This window comes from Syngnathus leptorhynchus, chromosome 5 (genome assembly GCF_054491065.1).
Source record: "Syngnathus leptorhynchus isolate UIUO chromosome 5, UIUO_Slep, whole genome shotgun sequence".
Classification (NCBI taxonomy): Eukaryota; Metazoa; Chordata; class Actinopteri; order Syngnathiformes; family Syngnathidae; genus Syngnathus; species Syngnathus leptorhynchus.
Window position 1 is genome coordinate 3101639 of NC_141199.1, and position 20571 is coordinate 3122209.

General features: G+C 44.0%; 1 protein-coding gene and 1 pseudogene across 3 annotated transcripts in view; one reads left to right on the forward strand and one right to left on the reverse strand.

The window, feature by feature from the left end:
• Positions 1-20571, forward strand: part of tenm3 (teneurin transmembrane protein 3) — a 329857-nt gene that overhangs the window by 82972 nt on the left and 226314 nt on the right. The gene's annotated exons all lie outside the window — the stretch shown is intronic.
• LOC147056247 (uncharacterized) lies at positions 8511-10394 on the reverse strand (annotated as a pseudogene).

Consider the following 20571-nt stretch of genomic DNA (forward strand, 5'->3'; position numbering starts at 1 on the left):
ACATCACCTCTCAATTGTTTATTAGCGCGGTGGGATGATACGACCGTAGGAATTTGATAGTAAATATTTGGTGCACATGTAATATTATCTGAAAGAGGCACCGTATCATCAGCTATACTGGTCGGGGTGGAGCGATTGGATTTGTCTACTACCTCAGTAGAAAGTGTGTTCATGTGTACTGTAGCACTATTCAAACTGTGACGCTCTAGTCTACACAAGGATCTATGTGCATGCTGGAAGTCTAGCCTAGCGCTAGTTAACGTTAACTTAACTGACTCCAAACCCATCCTGACAGGTGGTCTAGTCACCTGTGCCCCAGCCTGCTCTAAGGTGATCTGTCATGAGTGGCTCAAACAGTAATCTATATTCCTAGAAAGAGTGAAGGCGCCTTCACGGTTAGGATGAAGGCCGTCCTTCCTCAGCAGGTCGGGGCGGCCCAAGAAGGAAGACCAGTTATCTATCAAATACAGTCCCTGCTTTTTACAGAACCCAGCCATCCATCGATTAAGGGAGACTAATCTACTAAACCTCTCATCAGAGCCTCTCCCAGGCAGGGGGCCAGAGACAAATACTCGAGGCCGACTCATCTTTCTGGCGAGATCACAAGTCCTCGCTATGTTTCTCTTTGTGATCTCAGATTGCCTCATCCTAACATCATTGGCGCCGACGTGTATCACTATACCTGAGTAGCTAGTGTTGTTGGAACTACGCTGTTGACTAGTCGTATTGCGACTCAGCTCCCTAAGATTAGCTTCTATGTCGGGTGCTCTGCCCCCAGGAATACACATTACCGTGGCTGGATTTTTAAGCGTGATATTTCGGGTAATGGAGTCACCTATGACCAAGGTGCGAGGGCCAGTAGACCGAGATGACTTTGGACGGCTATGCGTCTTACCTGGCTCATCGCGATTAGCAAGCCGCTTAGGGCTAATGCTAACGGGGCTAGCGGGCTGACTACAGTCCGCGACTGTGTCCGCCACATCTACTGTTATCGCACTATTCTGCTCTAACTGGCGGACACGTCCCTCTAGCAGGGACAACCTCTCTAACAGAAAGGTGCAGTTAGTGCACGAAGCCGTACAAACCTCTTGATCCGCAGCCATACTTACGTGTCCGATGATCGACGGAAGACAAACAGCCACCAAAACCATGCAGCAACTGGATAACAATCCTGATCATCTGAATAATTTGAAGCAGGACACAGACCCCTCGAAGACCGGAGTTGCCTACCCTTGCTCTACATAATACACAGCTCAGTCTTAGAGTCTTTTAATAGCATTCTCTACTGGCTGCTTGTGTCAAATTTTATGTCAAATATGAGCTCTTCTCTGTATGGCTCCAGCATTCTTTCATGCCCAGTCATTGAGAGGTTGTTTGATTAATGCTGTTCACTTGGAGTTTGCTTATATGACAAATTTCAGTTATCCTACATGAGTAGCTGGCGTCCAACTGCCAAAGCAGAGAAATGCCACTGTTCTACTGCTCCAGTCTACAAATCTGGTCTTCGTTTTAATTATGTTTTTATGGAGACAGGACCTGAAGGAAGGATACATTGGAGTAACCTTTGTAGCCTTTTTTTTTGCTCTTCTACAGCGCTCTGCACTCTTCTTAGACGCTATTTAAAGCCTCCACAATATTTTTACGCTAATAAACCTTTCCCATTCTCTTAATAACCATTCCCACACTGTTCTGTGCATGTATTGTACCTTAACAGTAAAGTACAAAGACGTGATATTGCCATGTGTTTCGACTCCTTCTGCACTGTTTCTTTCCTTGCGCACGGCAGCCAACCACGCACCCCGCGCTTGTAACGTGCACAGTGATGCACATTGCTCAGAGGCACGGCCCGCGCTATCGGTATTTAAACGTCGTTCTCCTGTCACTTATAAACCCACAAAGTAGGGCAAACCCTTGGGTCACTCTTTGCGGGTCTTCTGATGTGTTGAGAAAGAAGATGATTCGCTGGCGTACAGCCAGCACTTTGCCAGTGACACGGTGGACAGTGGCATCCCAAAGACGCACGACACCACCCAGTATGATGCCTTACTCACCAGCCAGAAGAGACGGACCAAAACCTTGATCTCTGTGAAACTCGCCAATGTATTTCTGTGAACATTTTTTACACAATATCTCTCCAAAGTTCAACCTGAAAGTGAAAGTAATTTGACCTACTATAAGGGTTTTCTTTGAACATCTGAAACATTCAGTATGACGGACGTAACGAATTACCGTTCAGTTGCATGTGAAGCAGGGGCAGGGTCTTTTCACCTCTGACCCATTTTTTGGCTGTGGAGCAAAGTTATCTAATGGACACAATACACAGAATCCTGATTAATGCACGCAGCTCTTCATCAACAAAACATTAACATTTCATGTGTTGTTTTAATTGTGTCTATTTGTTATTTGCATAAGAAAACAAAAAAAAGTTACAGCTTTTGCACGCACACCAACGGATCATTGGGTGCTAGTTGCAGTGATGGCCTTAGGGAGTTTCACTTCATACTTATTACTTGCAATTGGACTTGACAGCAGAGGAATTAGTTGGGAACAAATGAAAACAATAGAGATGTCATTTTGCATTAAAGTGTGCACATATATCTCTATTGAGCTGAGGGACTGTAGCTGCAGGCAAGAATCTATCTGTCTGGATTGGTTAGCAGACTTTCAGGTAGATTGGTTTAATGGTCTTACTGCATTTTCTGGTGACAATAAAAAAGAAAATGTTTACTCGCTAAACAATAAAAATACAGTTCGTGTTCTTTAATAGTAGTATAGTACACTGCTCAAAAAAATTAAAGGAACAGTTTTTTATCAAGGTATGGCATGAATTCAATTACACTTTTCTGATAAGGTTTTGGTCAGGCACGTGGCAGAGGGGGTTATTAATCACTTTCAGCTGCATTGGTGTTGATGGAATTAACAACAGGTACACTAGAGGGGCAACAACGAGATGGTCCCCAAAACAGGACTGGTTTTGCAGGTGGAGGCAATTTTAAGCTCCTCCCGCTTGATCTTTTTAACTGTTTTTCCACAAGCATTGGCTTTAGCAAAAGTCATTATCACGACTGGAAGCATGAGGCGATTTCTTAACCCTCCTGAAGTTGCGCAGATTGTCCAACTCCTCCAGGATGACACATCCATGCGTGCTGTTGCAAGAAGATTTGATGTGTCTCCCCGTAAAATCTCCAGAGCATGGAGGAGATTCCAGGAGACAGGCAGTTACTCTAGGAGAGCTGCACTGGGCCGTAGATGGTCCTCAACCCATCAGCAGGACCGATATCCGCTGCTTTGTGCAAGGAGGAACAGGTTGAGCACTGCCCGAGCCCTACAGAATGACCTTCAGCAGGCTACTGGTGTGAATGTTTTTGCCCAAACAGTCAGAAACAGACTTCACGAGGGGGCCTAAGGGCACGACATCCTGTAGTGTGCCCTATGCTCACTACTCAGCACCGTGGAGGTCGATTGGCATTTGTCATAGAACACCAGAATTGTCAAGTCCGCCAGTGGCACCCTGTGCTTTTCACAGATGAGAGCAGGTTTACCCTGAGCACCTGTGATAGACGTGAAAGGGTCTGGAGAAGCCAAGGAGAGTGCTATGCTGCCTGCAACATCATTCAGCATGACCGGTTCAGTGGTGGGTCAGTGATGGTCGGGGGAGGCATTTCCATGGAGGGACGAACAGACCTCTTACAGGCTAGAGAACGGCAGTCTGACTGACATTAGGTATCGGAATGAAATCCTTGCACCCATAGTCAGACCCTACGCTGGTGCACTAGGTACTGGGTTCCTCCTGATCCACGACATTCCCGGCCTCATGTGGCAAGAGTATGCAGACAGCATCTGGAGGATGAAGGAATTGACACAATTGAATGGCCCTCACGATCACCTGATCTAAACTCGATAGAGAACCATTGGGACATAATGTTTCGGTCAATTAGACGCCGCCAGGTTGCTCTTTAGACTTTGCAGGAGCTCACTGATGCCCTTAGACAGATCTGGGAGGATATCCCACAAGACACCATCTGTCGTCTCATTAGGAGCATGCCGCGATGTTGTCAAGCATGCATACAAGCATGTGGGGGCTACACAAGATATTGAAAATAGTTTTGAATTGCAGAAATTGAATTTAGGCAAAATGGACTAGCCTGCCACATAATTTTTTCACTTTGATTTTTGGGGTGTATATATACTGAGGCCACTGTAGGCTGAAAACTTTCATTTCCATCAAAAGATGTGGCATCCTTTTGTTCCTGAGGCATTAAACTGTCCATATAATAATAATAATACATTTTATTTGTATGGCGCCTTTCACGGCACTCAAGGTCGCCGAACACACATAAAATCGACACAATTAAAAGAAGAGAAGTCTAAAAGCAAAGAGACCTATTGAGCAGAGCAAATAAACTTAGACAAATGCCTGCCTAAACAGGTGGGTTTTGAGGTGAGATTTAAAAAGTTCGATGGAGTCAATGTTTCTGATGTCCGGGGGGAGGGAATTCCAGAGGCGAGGGGCTGGTTGCAACTGAAGGCTCTGGCCCCCATAGTTGACAGATGAAATGAGGGGACAGTGAGGGTGATACTGGAGGCAGACCTGAGAGACCGGGTAGGACTGTGTACATGAAGGAGGTCAGACAGGTATGGAGGAGCAAGGTTATGGATGGCCTTGAATGTGTGAAGGAGAATTTTATAATCAATGCACTGTTTTATGGGGAGCCAGTGCAGTTGGTGTAGAACGGGAGTGATATGATGGTAGACAGTGGTTCCAGTGACAATGCGAGCAGTAGCATTCTGGACCAGTTGCAATTTATGGAGGAGTTTTTGAGGGAGACCAAAAAAGATGGAGTTGCAGTAATCTAAGCGAGAGGTGACAAGTGAGTGGACTAAGATAGCAGCGCTGGATGGGGTGAGTGATGAGCGGAGGCGATTAATGTTACGGAGGTGAAAATAAGCGGAATGGATAGTGTTGTTTATGTGGGTGCTGAATGATAGGTTGCAATCAAGGACGACACCCAGACTCTTTGTCTGAGGGGAAGGGGAAACCGAGGCGGTGTCAATGGTGAGAGTAAAACAGGGTTGTTTATTGAGAGAAGCTTTGGAACCTATAAGGATTACCTCAGTTGCCTATATCTATATCTATATCTATATAGATATAGGCAACTATATCTATATAGATATAGATATAGGCTATTTATATAGGCTATAGATATAGGATATCTATATCATATCAGTATAGATATCCAAAAATTTTTTCAACCATTGAAATCTGATGTGTTTTCAAAGTGTTCCTTTAATTTTTTTGAGCAGTGTAATTTGGTGTTCAGTGGGTGTCCTCATATCTCTGAGTATCAGTCAGTATGTGAATGCAGGTGTGTGAATGCAGGTGTGTGAGAAACTAAAACAAATATTTCTCACAGTTACCTAAGTGTTGTGTTCTTTTGTAGGACACTGATTATTGAGTGCTTAAGCATGGGGATCAGTTGACATATCCAGTCTTGAAACATTTGTAGTGTAGTGTTAGGTTTGTAGGTGACTTTGTCTCCTCACAATCACCTTAGATCATGGTCACACTGCTTGTCAATTCAAGATTATTTTGAATTATTTTGCCCATATGTGACCTGTGGGGCGGGTCGGTGACGCACTGGGTAGCACGTCCGCCTCACAGTTAGGAGGGTGCGGGTTCGATTCCACCTCCGGGCCTCCCTGTGTGGAGTTTGCATGTTCTCCCTGTGTCCGCGTGGGTTTTCTCCGGGCACTCCGGTTTCCTCCCACATCCCCAAAACATGCTTGGTAGGCCGATTGAGCACTCCAAATTGTGAGTGCGAGTGCGGATGGTTGTTTGTCTCTGTGTGCCCTGCGATTGGCTGGCAACCAGTTCAGGGTGTCCCCCACCTGCTGCCCGATGACGGCTGGGATAGGCTCCAGCATGCCCGCGACCACCGTAGGGACAAAGCGGTTCAGAAAATGGATGGATGGATATATATATAGCAATATTTGCCCATGACAGATGTAAATACAGTAATCCCTCGTTTATCGCGGTTCCATGACCACCCGCGTAGTAGTTTCATCCTCTCATTTTTAACATGCATACATTTTTTGTGTATCAATAAGTGTATAATAAACCATATAAGTGCATATGTTATCATTAGAACATTAAATAATAGTTTCAAACATGTAAATACTATATTAATACGTAGTATAAATGACATACAGAAAATAATATATGAAGAATATAAATGATACGTGTGTGTGTGCGTGTGTGTGTGTGTGTGTGTGTGTGTGTGTGTGTGTGTGTGTGTGTGTGTGTGTGTGTGTGTGTGTGTGTGTGTAACTTACTTAGATGTAGCTAAAGTATACATACTGTAAATATGTGTTTAGAACTCGTATTATTATGACAACTTTTTTATGATAAGGTACAAGTGTACACACTGTAAATATGTTTTCAGAACTCTTTATTATTATAACAATGTTATAACAAGGCACAATATAATAATAATAACAATAATAATAATAATAAGATAGGTTTTACATAGCGCTTTTCTAAATACGCAAAGGCGCTTTACATAGTAAAATTCACGCATAATCGCACACGCGCGCGCGCACACACACACACACACACACACACACACACACACACACACACACACACACACACACACACACACACACACACACACACACACAATGGTGTCTGGGGGAGAGAGTTCCAGAGAGTGGGAGCAGCAATGGGAAAGGCTCTATCCCCAATGGTCCAGTATTTGGTCGAGGTGGTGGGGGTGAGGAGGTTGGCATTAGCAGAGCGGAGTCAGCGGGTGGGGCTATAGCGGTGCAAGAGGCCAGACAGGTGGGGGGGGGCAAGGTTGTTTAGGGCCTTGTATGTGGTGAAAAGGATCTTGAAATGTATGCCCTGTTTTACGGGAAGCCAGTGAAGTTGACGGAGGACCGGGGTGATGTGCTGTCTGCTGGGTGAGCTGGTGAGCAGTTGGGCAGCAGAGTTTTGAAAATATTGCAGTTTGTGAAGGACAGTTGAGGGGAGACCATACAGGATGCCATTGCAGTAGTCCCGTCTGGAGGTGCTAAATGTATGAATTAATGTCTCTGCCGCAGGGGTGGAAAGAAAGGGTCGAAGGCGCGCAATGTTTCGTAGATGAAAGGATTTTTTGGTAACGTGATTGATGTGTGGTTTGAAGGGGAGTGTGGAGTCCATATAAATTTCAAGATTTCTGACTGGGGGGAGGGAGTGACAGAGTGGCCGTCAATGCAAAGTGTGAAGTTCTGGTAGGTGGGGAGGCTGGATTTAGGACCAAAGTTTTGTGACTGTTTAGTTTGAGAAAGTTCTGAGTCATCCAGTCTTTGATGTCTGCGAGGCAGCAAGTGAGGATGGAGAGGATGGCAGGGGATATGGTTTTTGTGGTGATATAAAGTTGTGTTTCGTCAACGTAACTGTGGAATTTGAGACCATGGCGGCGGATGACGTGACCAATGGGAAGTATGTACAGAGTGAAAAGAATAGGGCCCAGAACTGATCCTTGAGGGACTCCGTGTGCAACAGGGATGGTGCGGGATTTGTGTTGGTTAATGGTGATGTAGTGAAATCTGTCAGACAGATAAGATTTAAACCAGGAGAGGGCGGTGTTGGTGATGCTGATCGATTCTAGGCGGTTGAGAAGAATGGAGCACAAAGGCAGCACTGAGGTCAAGGAGGAGGATGGTGAGAGAGCCAGAGACAGAGGAAAGCAGGAGATCATTTGTGACTTTGAGTAGGGTCATTCCAGTGCTGTGGTGTGTAAGGAAACCAGATTGGAATGTTTCATACAGGTTATTTGAGAGGAGGTGGGTCTTGAGTTGAGTAGCGACAGCTCTTTCCAGTAGTTTTGACAGACATGTGAGATGTGAGATGGGTCTGTAGTTGTTGGAGTCCTCAAGGTCAAGGCTGGGTTTTTTGAAGAGAGGAGTGATGGCTGCAAGCTTAAGAGGTAAGGGGACTGTGCCAGAGGCGAGGGAGGAATTGATGATGTCTATGATGAGTGGGGCAATGGGGATGAGGCAGTCTGTTAAAGACAGTTGAGATGGCATGGGGTCCAGGGGGGAGGTAGAGGATTTCATGGTGGAGAGTATTTTGGAGAGGTCAGTAGAAGTTATGGGGAAAAAGTTGATAGCCGGGGGACAGATGATGAAAATAATGTGGGTTCAGGTTGTGGGGTAATGGAGGGGGAGGATGCGAGGTGGTGGTAGATGGTTTCTATTTTAGAGTTGAAAATGACAAAAGGGTGTCACATTTCACTAGGGTGAATGTGGATGAAGTGTTGTGAGGTTTGAGGAGTTTGTTTATGGTCGAAAACAGGGAACGTGGGTTTAAAGAACCAGAGTGGATGCTGCCAGAGTAATGAGATGAGCGGGTTTTGTTAAGGGCTGATTTATAGTGATGCATGAGGTCTTTGTAAGCGAGGGCATGTACTGTGAGGCCTGTTTTCTTGCATAATCATTCTCGCTGTCGGAGTTGTTTCTTAAGTTTATGGAGTTCCGGGTTGAACCAGGGTGCTGAGTAAGTAAAAGTGACTGTTTTGGTTTTCAGAGGAGCCACTGTGTTGAGGGAGGTAGACAGAATGTTGTTGTAAATTTTGACGGGGTCCATGGGGGTTGGGTTTTCCTGGGGGGTTGAAGCCGGAAAGTGTGTTTGATATGCAGGTGGAGAGAATGTCTGGGCAGATCGACTTGAAGTTGCGAAAGGTGATTGTGCGGTTTTGTTTTGGTTCGGGGTTGTCAATGTCAAATAAGACGCCTAGGTGGTCAGATATGGTGAGGTCGGAGCTAAAAATTTTGTGGATGTGGAGGCCAGTGGAACAGACCAGGTCTACGGTGTGTCCGTGCTTGTGGGTAGGGAAGGTGATGTGTTGAGTGAAGCCGGAGCAGTTGAGGAAATCCAGGAAGTCCATAGAATGTTTACAGTTTGGGAAATCAATGTGCATGTTGAAATCACCAAGAAGCAGGAGAGATGATGAAACTGAGAAAAGTGCAATGATGAAATCTGAGAGGTCAGACAAGAAAGATGGGTTTGGTTGGGGGGGCAGTAAATAATAACAGTGATGAGGGGTTTATGTACTGGACGTTTGAAAGCCATATGTTCGAATGATGGGGCAAGGGGGGGAGCGGTGCACGGGGTTTGAGGTTTTGATTGAAAATAGCAGCGATGCCACCACCTCTGCCCTCAGTGCGTGGGCTGTCCAGATAAGAGTATCCTGTAGGGGTGGTTTGATTGAGTGAGAAATAGTCCAGGGGTTTTTGCCATGTTTCGTTTAGGCAGAGCAGATCAAGTTTGTTTTCTGTAATGAATTTGTTTAGGATGAGGCTTTTATTGTTGAGAGATCGTGTGTTGAAGAGGGCGATTTTCAGGGGCTTTTGTTTTGAAGACGTTCAGGAGGTGGTTGGGATTGTCAGGAGACTGAAAAACGTCACAGAGGATGAGTTCTGATGACGTGGGTTGATATGATGACGTAAGGAGGAAGTGTGGAAGCCGTTGTGTGAGCTGCAGTCAGTCCATAGTGTTGGAATACTGTTTTCGGTGTTTGAAGTGTCAATGAATGTTTTTAGAACTCATTATTTTAAAACCTTTTTTTATAAAAAGGTACAAGTGTACGCACTGCAATTGTGTGGGCACTCCCTGCCTACTCCTGGCGTGTTGGCAACTTTAGTGCCATAATTCCTCAATTTAGAAGTTTTATTTTGAATTTTTGATTATTTTTTTATTTGGAAAAAAAATCTGCAATGTATTGAAGCTGCAATAAATGAACCGCAATGTAGAGAGGGATTACTGTACCAAATGCAATAAGTTTCATGTACAATTGAATGCTTTCATCTGATTTTGACCAATCAAATGCCAATTTTAATGTGCATCGCCTTCCAGTAGTCCATTATCCAAGCTAGGATTGTTAAACTCATTCTGGTTGCTATAACAGAATGTGATCTCAAGTAGGACAGACCAGTACACTCGTTGCTAAATTACATCGAACTAACCATTAGGTCCACACTTTTATTCAAATGATTTTGAAATGAAAAGTACGTGCAATTTCAGCAGCACTCACATTAACATTTATTTAAGTGTATTATGCATAAAAACTGATCTCAGTAAATGTACAACATTGCCAATTATTTAGTCACAGTTTTGTTGAACTTAAAAACACTGTCCTCAAGTTAAACAGCATCAAACACAAAACAAATCAAGAAGTCATATTTTACTCACGGCACGCGACCAGTCCATCCCGACTGTCCAGTGCTCCAACGAGAGAACAAAAGATGTCCTCACTTGTTGTGGTGTCGGTCATAGGCACCAACTCAAGAAACTCCTCTGTGACAGTCTCGTACACTCCACATATGAATATGAGCGACGTCCGTAACATCGGTACTCTCAATAATTACAAACGGAGATGCCAGAAGTAATTCCCCTTTGCGATTCAGTTGACTGTCCAAATTTGCCACTAGTTAAAAAATCCTGTCTGCCACGGTATTTCTCATCAAGCTTATATTAGCAAAACCTTGTCGCTTCTCAGGACACAATTTCGGCAGCCATCAGCATGCAGGTTTTAACACAGTGTATGACTTTGATGCAAATGCTATTTGGCTAGTACTTAGGTAGCTGGCTTTCGCCGCAGCATCTCTCGGGTCCGGATGAAAATAGACCTACTAACATTTCTTTTCTCTAAGAAATGTGTTTTATTTTCACCATGCTGAGTTTCATAGTGACTCTGAATATTGTATTCCTTAAGCACCGAAACTCGCTGATGACACATGAGGCACACGGATTTCCCATTCACCTCCTTGAACATACGATGTATATTTTTCACTCTGTGTTCATTTTTCTCTTTTTTGACAAGGACATTTTGCTGATGAGGGTGTCAAGGCAAACAGAGAAGGCGTCTGAAGTGAAACCAAACGCCGCTTACAAACCCAGAAGCTCAGTTGAGCTTTTACCCATTTACATAACACTGCATTAGTCAGAGTGTAAAGTGGTGATCAAAGAGAGACCACAGAGGGCTAGAATTGAATGTGGACATAGTAAATATCCACCAAGATAATGACTACAGACTGAATGACATGTGTCACATGTCCCCGGCCGCATGCGGCTATCGGGATAATTGTAAGTTAGTGAAATATGGATGGTAATTGCAAATGATCTATATCAGACCATATGTTCAGCTCTGTTGCACATACCCATATTCTTGCGCTTGTCCATTTCCCCTTTTCCCTCTCACTGTTTAGCGCGCACACACACACACACACACACACACACACACACACACACACACACACACACACACACACACACACACACACACGCACACACACACATGCACACACACAAACACGCCATGACCATACTGCGTTAGATAGAAAGTCACGTAGAATTGAAGTGCGTAAAATAGACCTTCAGCTGTATTGTGAATATCTGTCTATGGCATTTACACAATAGCAAGCACTTATCTTTTACATTGTGTGTAATTTTGTAGGTAAAAGAAAACAAAAAACAGTATTTTCTGCTCTATAAGGCGCACTGGATTATAACATGCACCTTCATTGAATTTTTCATTCTAGAAATGTTTTCATATATGTCGCACACCGAATTAAAAGCCACATAGAATAGAAGCTACTGCATCAAACTGGGGTTGACTAGGGTTGCGTTATGCATCCACTAGATGGAGCTGTGCTAAAGGGAATGTCAACCCAGTCAATGAGGTAAAAAAAACTCCAACTCCCATTCCGTATGAAAGTGGTATGGTTTGGCTTCTTACTTGGTCCAGCAGCCCTACTCATTTTTGATGGTCATAAACCTTTTCATTTTAAATAAAAAAGCGAGCTTGGTGATGCCCCTGACCACGGTTGCCATATTGCTGAAACGATGCGACCTTGTAATTTACTCATCGTACTGAAACATACTGAAACATTTTGGCAGAGCGCTGTGTAAAACAAGTATGGATCAACAAATTCATCAATTGATCCATAATAAGGCGCTCTGCAAACAAACTAAAGCAGTGGATAAAGGAGGCCATAGAGATCAGGAAGCGAGCAAGCGGGACCATCAACAGGGAAGAGGGGGTGTACACCCTATCGCACACCTGGGATTCCCTTCTCTAAAGGCGGGGGGGCCGGCTCGGCGGACTTTGACAGATCTGCCGAGCCGGCCAATGGATAAATGACACGTCAGCAGCACGTCAGATGACGGCTCTGAAGAAGACTGGAGTAGCAGTTGACACTGTCAGCAAGGTAACAACTAAAAACTTTTATTGTCTGAACAAAATAATCTGTTTACAAGACCCCAAGACACTAGAACTCCTCCACTTGGGGCAGGATCTCATCCCTGATCCGGAGTGAGGATTCCTCCCTTTTCCGACTGAGGATCATGGTTTCAGATTTGCAGGTGCTGACCTTCATCCTGACTTCTTCACACTCAGCTGCGAACTACTCCCGTGAGAGCTGAAGAAGCCAACAGGACCATGTCGTCTGCAGAAAGCTCTTCTTAAAAAGGGGAACGACCACCCCAGTCTGCTAATCCAGAGGCACCGTCCCCGATGTCCATGCAATGTTGTAGAGGTGTGTCAGTCAGGACAGCACCACAACATCGAGAGCCTTTAAAAACTCCGGGCGGATCTCAGCCTTGCTCCCAAGTAGTTTTTTAACTACCTCGATGACTTTGATGCCAGAGATTGGAGAGTCCACCTCAGAGCCTCCAGGCCCTGCTTCCACAATGGAAGGCGTGTCGGTGGAATTGAGGTCTTAGAAGTATTCTCCCCACCGACTCACAACGTCCCGAGTCAAGGTCAGCAGCAAGCCATCTCCACTGTAAACAGTGTTGACGGTACACTGCTTCCCCCTCCTGAGACGCCGGGTGGTGGACCAAAATTTACTCTAAGCCGTCCGGAAGTCATTTTAGCCATTCAGTACCTGTCGGTTTCCTCTGGAGTCGCACAGGCCAGAACGGCCCGATAGGACTCCTTCTTCAGCTTGACGACATCCCTTACCGCCGGTGTCAACCGACGGCTTCGGGGTTGCCGACCACCTTACGGCCACAGCTCCGGTCGGCTGCCTCAACAATGGAGGCACGGAACATGGTTCACTCAGACTCAATGTCCCCCACCTCCTCCGGGATATGGAAAAAGCTCTGCCAGAGGTGGGAGTTGAAGCTCTTTCTGACAAGGGGTTCTGCAAGACGTTCCCTGCAGACCCTCACCTTATGTTTGGTTCAGCCAGGTTGGACCGGCATCTTCCCCCACCATCAGAGCCTACCCACCACCAGGTGGTGATCAGTTGACAGCTCCACCCCTCTCTTCACCCAAGTGTCGAAAACATGCGGCCGCAAATCCGATGACATAACTACAAAGTCAATCATCGAACCGCGGCCTAGGGTGCCCTGGTGCAGAGTGCACACATGGACACCCTTCTGCTTGAACATGGTGTTTATTATGTCCATGTCGCGCACAGAAGTTCAATAATAGAACACCGCTTGGGTTCTGATCGTGGGGGTGGGGGGCACTCCTCCCAATCACAGCCTTTTAGGTCTCACTGTCATTGCCCACATGAGCATTGAAGTCACCCAGCAGAACGATGGAGTCCCCAGAAGGAGCGCTCTCCAGTACTTCCTCCAAGGACTAGAAAAAGTAGTTGTACTAAGTTCATTTTGTTTCCCTTGTCAATCACTTTTTGGTTCTTTTATCACAAACAAGGTATTTTAGGTTGCATTACCTGACATGTTTCGGCATGAACTTCCGCCTTCATCAGAGTGTCACTGCTGTAGTTGTGACGCGTCTTTATTAGCTGATCAATGAATGAAGGCGTGACTCATCTGTCAAATCTGACCTCTGCTGTCCCTTCACCTCTCCAAAATGCTGCTACCCAGCGCGCCACCGAGCCGTCATATATATATATATATATATATATATATATATATATATATATATATATATATATATATATATATGTGTGTGTGTGTACAGTTTTACAAATTTATTTATTCATTTATTTATTTTCTTCCCAATATAACTGAATAATCAGTCTGCAGTTGCCCTCCACAGATACTGGTGGTGAACAGTTTTACCATGAGTCATGAGTTCAGGGGTGCATACATGCTGTGTCTTAAACACAGTGCTTCTAATGACCTCAATGGCTGGATTTCTACTGCTTTGTCAATATGTTTCCATCGCAGTAACATTTTGTATTCTACTCTCACTGGCAATGGTATGACAAGAAAGGTAGACATTGTCCAGGGCCATACGTGGAGCTCTTGTCAGGTCAGCGCATGATCCACACACGCCCGTGTATCACTGCACAGTGAGAGAGGACGCAACTTGGAGGTCACTGTCAGCCCTCGGGCAAAAGTTGAGCAGTCACTCAGACCCCAGAGAGAGAGAGAGAGAGAGAGAGAGAGAGAGAGAGAGAGAGAGAGAGAGAGAGAGAGAGAGAGAGAGAGAGAGAGAGAGAGATTTCTATGACATGCACTGTTACATGCAGGTCACACAACCATGTATAGAACCATCATAACTATATGCTTGTCAGATATTAATAATTGTGCCAATAAAAGACAAGTTTATCTGAATCATTATGCCAAGATCAACCCAAAATTAGACAGCAAACATGCATACATTGCTGATGGTTCTAATTTGCAGCAGGTGTTTGAAGTTGACACAAGTAGAAATTAACTTTGAAGATTGATTACAAAGCAACACAAAGCCTGTTTACAGTAAGGTAAGCGTCCCAGTCATGTGGTTGCCATGTAAGTGACTGCTAGACTTTCCAACAGCTGAACCTTGATTTTACGTACTTAGGTTCTACGCGACTTTCTGTCTAACGTGGTTTGGTCATGGACCCCATTTCTTTGGTCATATTTTAAATGGCTGTTATAAAGGCTGTACAAAGGCTGTACAAAGCTAAATGACTCACGTGTAAACCTTAGCGCTAGTGATTTAATCAATGACTAATTTAAAGGCATAAGAAGAATTCAGAACAGCATTCAATTGTGCAACTATAGAGATGGCGATCGGTAAGGGCTGTTTGATCTAATAGGATAGGAGCGCTTATGCTATAAAGATAGGCTGTACCTACTTGATCGCTATCCCGATTGGTAATATAATACTATATAATGATATTATATAATATTAATATTATATTATATAATATCGTTTGGCCCGCTCACACATGGCGAATAAAAACTCTTCAATCTTGAATCTTGAATGTCAACAATTTGCTTACTTTTTCTGCCATTTTAATGGTCCTGTCTCTGACGGTCTTTGCGGAAAGGGGCATTTCTCTAATTTTCTGAATAATTTCCCGTTTGTTTTTAAAGTCGGAGAATAGATGCTCCGATATTTTCATGAACGATATTTTCTCCTTCATATACTCTCCATCTGTGAACAGCTTCCCCCTCTTTACGATCTCCAGAGCTGCCACAAAACTAGCAGTGCTAGTTGATTGGAGAACTGATCCACTTCTTGAAAGATAGTTTGCGCTCTTCAGCTTTTCGCAGCAGTTCCGAAATTGCTCTCTTTCGCTGAGCCTCGGTCGAGTGTTTTTCAACGAATGCTAAGTGTTTGTTTTGAAAATAAATGTCTTTCAATGTTACATTTTTTGTTGTTCGATATTTTCTCACCACATATCAAGCATACAGGTAAGCAAGCCAGCGTCATTGGCGGTGAATGCAAATAAATTAAACACTCAATTTTCTTCTGAAACTTTTCTTTTTTTGTTTAGTTTTTTTGTCAAGGCCAAAGGGAGCCGCTATAAGGAGGCTGAAAAGCCGCATGCGGCTCCGGAGCCGCAGGTTGCCGACCCCTGGTTTAGAATGATATTAAAGTGTTTGGGACCATAGCTTGAGGGTATACACTTTTACACTTTCAGACTGAGAATAGTCTTTGTTTATTTATTCTGGATTTATGAGGTGGGGGAAAACTACTGACTGACATAGCTGTGTAGTTGACAGCTCATAGAAAACAAGGGCGGAGATTAAAACTATAGACAAAAGGGTAGAGCGACAGACCAAAACCAAGTAAGTAAGTAAGCTCAGCACGCCACAGCAAACAGATGTTCTATGTGTGTGTGTGTTTGTGCTTGTGTGTTTGTGCGTGTGTGTGTTTGTGCGCGTGTGCGTGCGCGTGTATTTGTGCGTGCGCATCACGCACATGCATGTGTGTGTGAGCATGCATGTATCAGTGTGTGTCAGCCAGAATTAAGCCAAGCAGGGATGAATAATGGGCAAGCTGTGAAGGTGCTCAAAAAATTATTTCACACGATCAGATAATTCTCAATTCATGTAGCACATTTACATGCACTTGTCTAAATACAACCAAATTATTGCAACATATCAATTTTAATTTTTATGCTTGGCCATTTGAGTTTTATGTAAAACACCTTAGTCTTGCTATTTTTGACTCTTTATGAATTGGATTTCCACACACGGCCAAATTCGCATTGCAACCGCTGTTTGCACTTTTAATTGCACTTTTAATTGCACTTCATTTTAACTGTGGTTTGCTCCGTTTTAATCTCTCACAAAGGATACTGCACTAACTTCCCGGTGCCAAGCCTTTCCTCAGAACAACAGGCAAGAAATACAATGGCTTTTCCTAAATTATCATGAACACACCAGGCAAAAGAGGCGTCCTTGAAATTCTGGCCCCACGCAAGCTTTCATGTTGGCCCCCCCTTCGTATGGTCGTATTTCATGACCCCAGCGGGATTTTTGTGGAAGGGTAGGGTGGTGTGTGTGAAAATTTGAATGACATGTCAAAAGTGTATCGGAACTTTCAAGCATGATGTACAAATGCAAATCGTTCTTGGTGTTTTGTTGACGGGTAGGGTAATTCAGGACATTTCTTGAACATGTTTTAGCTTTCTCTCGTGTTGGCCAGACGTGGCAGGTCGCATTGTGTCCCTTCGAGCAAAATGTGCCCTCCCATGAGGCATGAGACTTAGTGTGTGATCTGTGTGTAGGATGGAGCCGCTGTGCCTGACATGATGATGCTTTCCCCCGTGCTATGAACAGGCTTCCACAGAGGAGTGCCAATTTTAAACCAGCTTTCCATACACGTTATTTGCTTCACATATATACCAGTATTAGCGCTGGTGTTTGTGAATTAGATGTTGTATATAAATGAGGGGCATTTACACAGAGGTGGAGGACCTCTCCGCCAAATATGTATATGCATATTACCTAATTTAAATATGTATGTGCACACAGACACATTCTTCTTGGTATTGCCGTTAGTGAAACATTTCACCATCTTCATCACCATGAGCATTTCACCATCATCTGCATGCGCGTTATGAATTCGATGCTATCTGTGTGCTCTATTTTTACCAGTTAGTACCATTCAAAAGCCAATCAATCTTTCAGTGAATTTGGCTCCTAGACTATTCAACTGGAAAGTAAAACTCTCAGAGCTGACTTTTTGAGCTTGTTCCGGTGATGGTCCTTTGTCACCCAAGAGAAGACAACAAAGTGGGATTAGTGAAACGTTATTGACCATATACTTCAATAATTTAATATCTCAAGGAAGTGGAAGGAAAATTTACCTTTGGGGGACCCTCTACAAATACCAGTTTTAATCCGTGAAACAATGAATGGGCAAATCTGTAAATTTATGTATCGAAGGGATTCATCAAGTCACATTATAATAACATCTGTTCGTTCATTCATCTTCCAAACCGCTTATCCTAACAAAGGTTACGGGCGGACCCTGAACTGGTCGCCAGCCAATCGCAGGGCACGTACTATAGACAAACAACCATCCACCCTCACAATCACACCTTGGGACTGTTTGGGACTCCAAATTCTCCACAAATTGACTGGTGTCAATCAGCCTCCCATAATTAGTTATTTACAGTGTAAACCCGTCACAAAATGCTATCCAGATTAATGATTGAGGTGAACTAAAGAATTAGTTTTGTCTTTATTTTTTATACAGTTCCATTCCAACGATATTGCATTGAAGATGTTAGTATTTGTCATATTTCATTCTCATTTTAACAAGATTGTGAGATGGCTTGTCATTTTCCCAGAGTCTCTCCAGAATGTGGTTTCTTATGAAGAAGCCTTGTAACCCCTGCTCTCCACTACTCTCCTCTGGGTTTGCGCTTCCCTGCCCATTGTCCTGCCCTTTTCCTTTATCCCTCATCTCATTACGGTTTCCTGGCTCCTGTTCACTCAACTGTCTCTTCTTCATCTCCAACCCTCCAGGCACAATGTTTTGAGAACTTAGTCTAACACAAAAAGTGTGATTGTAGGTGTGCAGGCATTTTTTGGTGGTATGAAAAACATAAAATATTTTTTCTCCAACACAGTCCCCTGCCGTGCAGCTCAATTTCTATTTCACTCAACTATTTATTTTCTGTATGTAGTGCAGTGTATTTCTAGTTGTGTATGGCTGACATGAGCCTTTCCATGTGAATGCAGCATTACCTTATTCCCTCGGGCATTATGTAGATTGTAGAGTAGCTATTAGGTACCTAGTCATTTGACAGTCAATCTTTGCTTTGAAAGTTATTTTAGTAAATTGTATGTACATGTATATTGCCTCCTTACTCCCCACACATAAAACGGTTTAGGTTTTACCAAATTCTTGGTGATAAATAAAGATGGGGGAGTACTGATACCAAGTATAAACAGAGAACGAATGTAAAAAAAAAAATCAATAGTTGAAAAAGAAAAATAAGACAACAAGGAAGCAGAGGACTGTGTCTGACACTGTTTGCCTGGTTTTAAGTACCGTATTTTCTGGACTACAAGTCACACCGGACTATAAGGCGCATCTTCAATGAATGTCAATGAATGGCCCATTTTAAAACTTTGTCCTTATATAAGGCGCACCAGACTATAAGGTGCACCATTAATGCATCATGTCAGATTTTTAATCCAAATCAAATCATTCTCCATTTTATCTTTTTTACTTCAACTTCACATACAACAAATTACTTTATAATCACAAAATAATGATTCATAGTCTTTTTGATTAATGATTCATAGTTTGTAGCGGGCCGCTTATGATTGATTTCATGACACAATGCTTCAGGCCAGTTTAGATTCAGGAATTTGGTCCATATATAAGGCACACCGGACTATAAGGTGCACTGACGGATTTGAGAAAATTTGAGGTTTTTCGTGCGGCTTATAGTTTGGAAAATACGGTACATTTTGTAGGGCTTAGTACATTATAATTGATTTTTCAGGCTGCTGTTCTGTGAAGAATTTTTTTTTACACATAATATAATTTTATTTCAACTTTCACAAAAAAACTTGGGTACAGGATACATCAGATATTTATTAGCTGTTCTGAATTGGGACGCCCAAATCACTGTTTGGACTCTGGCTCTGTCTCCCTCACTCTTGGTCTCTCACTCTTGGTCTCTCTCTCTCTCTCTCTCTCTCTCTCTCTCTCTCTCTCTCTCCGTCTCTCTCTCTCTCTCTCTCCGTCTCTCTCTCTCTCTCTCTCTCTCTCCGTCTCTCTCTCTCTCCGTCTCTCTCTCTCTCTCTCTCTCTCTCTCTCTCTCTCTCTCTCTCTCTCTCTCTCTCTCTCTCTCTCTCTCTCTCTCACTCTCTCACTCTCTCCTCATAAGAGTTGCTATGTGCGTTTCTGGCTCCACATATTTTTCCGTCCACTTAAGCCTGTTATTTGCTTTTGCCAGGTATGCAGTCTGGCTTGAGAAAATCTAAAATGTGTGGGCATTCACTATCAAATCTTATGGCCCGCTACTTTCCCCTCGCGCACCCCAGAGGCTGTATAGTAAGTCCAACGCTGCATGAAGGTGAAACATGATATTGCAGATCCCAATACCTTTAAGCTACATAAACCTTTCCTATTCCCTTAACCATTCTCATACTGATCTGTGCATGTGTTGTACCTTTACAGTAAATGTAAGAACAAACACGTGATATTGTCACGGGTCCGGACTCTTTCTGGACTGGGTGGTGGTTCTTTCCTCACATGTGGCCGGCTGCCGCCTCCTGCGCTTGAACTCAATGACGTCCGCAGTGACGCACATTGCTCAGAGACATGTCCCACGCACCCTGCACTTGTCCTCAGTGAAGCACATTGCTCTGAGGCATGCCCTGCACTATGAGCACTCATTTGCATTGTCCCAACTCTTTCTGCATGGTGGTGCATTTTTCCTTTGTGCACTGCTGTGTCACGTCCGCTCTCTCCCTGCTGGCCGGCTGGGTGCTAATCGGCGCTGATCGCCACCACCTGTCTAGTGTTACCCTCTGATTAGGGCTTGTGTATAAACACTGTTCGTTGGTCAGTCATTATCGTTTTGTCTGCTTTGACACACGCATGCCTGCCACCTGATTCCCGTTTGTGGTACACCTGGCTGGTTGTCTGCCTTGACACATCCACGCTTACCAGCTGATTCCCATTTGCCTGATCCACTGTGTAAAAGTGACTCACGAGGCGAGCTTGTTGACTGGCTCGTCAGTTGCCTCGTGCACCCTCTCTGCTGGTTACGAGCCTCCATTTTCCCCTTTTCGCATTCCTAAATAAACAGTCCGTGTTGCACATTGTTGTCCTGCCCTGTTTGTGACAGGCTGGTTGCCGC